This window comes from Staurois parvus, unplaced genomic scaffold, assembly GCF_062004578.1.
Source record: "Staurois parvus isolate SC_StPar_1 unplaced genomic scaffold, SC_StPar_1.0 ptg000340l, whole genome shotgun sequence".
NCBI lineage: Eukaryota > Metazoa > Chordata > Amphibia > Anura > Ranidae > Staurois > Staurois parvus.
In genome coordinates this window covers 4341686-4344254 of record NW_028318136.1, presented here as the reverse complement: position 1 = coordinate 4344254, position 2569 = coordinate 4341686, and positions in this window count along the sequence as shown.

Genomic DNA, 2569 nt, shown 5'->3' with positions numbered 1-2569 from the left:
TTCATGTAGCCTTCACCTTTCTTGTGTAAAAAAATTATTTTCTTTCTCAAGTCTTGTGACATTTCTCTTTCATGTGGTGCCATTGCTGACAGCATGAAATGGGAAGGGGTTTTCTTTGTTAAGTAATTACCTTTTATAATCAACTGTCTGCTGGACACCTGTTTCATGAATAATTAGACACATCTGTAGTTGAATTCTTGTTAATTAGGATTTTGTTGTCTAAAGTGTAGCTTTGCTCCTAAGACTTTCATTTGGGGGAGTATAATTTTTGCAACATGGTCTTGAATGAATTTGTTAGGAAAAATACTTTTTTGTGTGCAAATTAACAAATCTTGTTTGCAATCAATGGCCCGCATTTGTGGGAGTATTTTGTAGTATAGTGTCCCATAGAAAATGTTGATTCTGAAAGGCAAGTAAAGATTTTCTGACAAATCAGTTGGGTTGTACTCATTTATGCTGAGCACTGTACAACATGGCTGGGCAAAGTGTGCGGCAGCCAGGATATCTCCTTTCATCTTGTCTGCATGCCTTAAGTCAAGACGAACCCATCCTCAGCCTGCACCCTCACCAACCAGCGGCATCCACCTCTCAGGACATCAGCCTGAGCGGGGATCCCAAGCATTAACTCACATAAGGTGTTATGGATTGATGGATAGCACAGTAGGTAGGGTACAGTACCATAAAACAGTAAATAAAGAATAAAGGTTAATGGATGATGAGGTGCTTTGCATTAGATAACAGAATAGCAAGTAAGCTGTGAGCTAGGTGCAAGGCAAGTCAGTGGGGCAGAAACCAAACTTAGCCACACATACTTAACCCAACTGCCAAAGATCTGTACATAGATCTGCATGCTAACAGTTCTCTTCAGAGAAGCCTATCCTGCCTACACCTATACATGTATTTTCTCAATCAGCTCATCCCCTACATTTAATACCTTTTGTATCACTTGACCCTCTCCTTTTAAATTGAGCAGGACCTTCTCATTCTTCCTGTATTGCGCAAACTGTTGGTGCTATATACAGTAAATCCCGTATAACAATATATATTGTATATAATATAATATTATATATAATAATAACAATAATAATAATGCTAGTATCGATCAACCTTGCATGCCTATGTATAGATACCACAAACTTCTTCTCTTGGGATAACAAAGCCTACTACTGGATGGGAAAATCCAATGTATCTGATCAGTTTTAACCTTGTCTATTTGGTCAACTATGCAACCTTTTGTCTAAAGGTTCTCATACACATAGCAAGAGTCTCCTGATCTAGCTCAAAATTGGATGGATTAAACAAGAGCTTTCTGGCTGTGGGTACCTTAAGACACAGTAGCTGATGCACAGTAGCTGGGTGAGTTGTCAGTAGCTCCTCAGACAGGGGGTAGTGAGTGATAACTACTCATAAAGGCCATGCTGAATAATATCTGATGATGGAACACTTGAGCTACATATTGATCCAGTGAGTACCAGAGTGAAAGTGAACCTGGGAGTTCCTGGGGTGGTCAGTGACTCAGTGATATTTTTGGAAGCGGTGACTGTGTGATTGCACAAGATGGTACATCAACTCCCTACGTAGACGTCCAGAAAGCCTTGATCCTCGGCAGAATGGGCAATCCTGCTTTCTCCTAGTGGTACAGACTAGACCTTTGTTTAGGAAAAGTGGCTGATAAGACCCTTCTTCTCCTCCTGGCTGTGTTTGAGTTATTCTAAACTCATAGCATCCTCTGATTTTCTCATACTTCTCAATAAATGAACCATATGCCGGCCATTAATCATCGTATGACAAATAACTAACCCAAGGGCTCTATACAAGAAAATGACATGTTTATGTAACTGACATCTCTACAAAGTGCTATTACTATCTAAGGGGGAAGGGGGGGTGGCGGTGATCATAGGAGGTGTGCGCCTCATATTTCCCTACATCCCCCTGTCACATCGCCCCTTCCTGTAATTATAGCTTGTGCTCCACCTGATAGAAAACAGATGTGAGAGGAAAACTTCTCTGTATCATGGAAAGTGCAGAGTCATGAATGATGGCATTTACCGGTGCCCACCCCCACCCCATAAACTACTACACCATGACAGCACAGCCAGAGTACAGGCACTGCTACACCGCAACATGCATACATACCCACAGGGATAGGGTCAAATGACATGAACCTAAACTGTTAATGTGCTCCCTGTCTGACTACAACAATCTACTTCTGGCAGCAACATCCTGTATTTTTGGGAAAATCCTATTCTCCCATTCTAGTTTCCTAAACATTCAATCCCCATATAATCAACATGATCAGCTGTGGAGTTTGCTCAGGAATCCTATATGGAACCCCCCTTTTTTTTTTCAAGAACAATTTTTTTAACACTTTATTTCTTTTATTTTCAAGATTTAGAATACACAAACTGATAAAAAAGTAAGAGATATAATCCAAATAGGTTACTCATGTATCAGGTATAGCATTATACCAGGAATAGAAATGATATGTAATGAAATACAGGCTTTTAGAAATCGTCTAAGATGTAATGTCAGTGGACAGAGTAGCATACAAAAGAATTATGTTGAATCT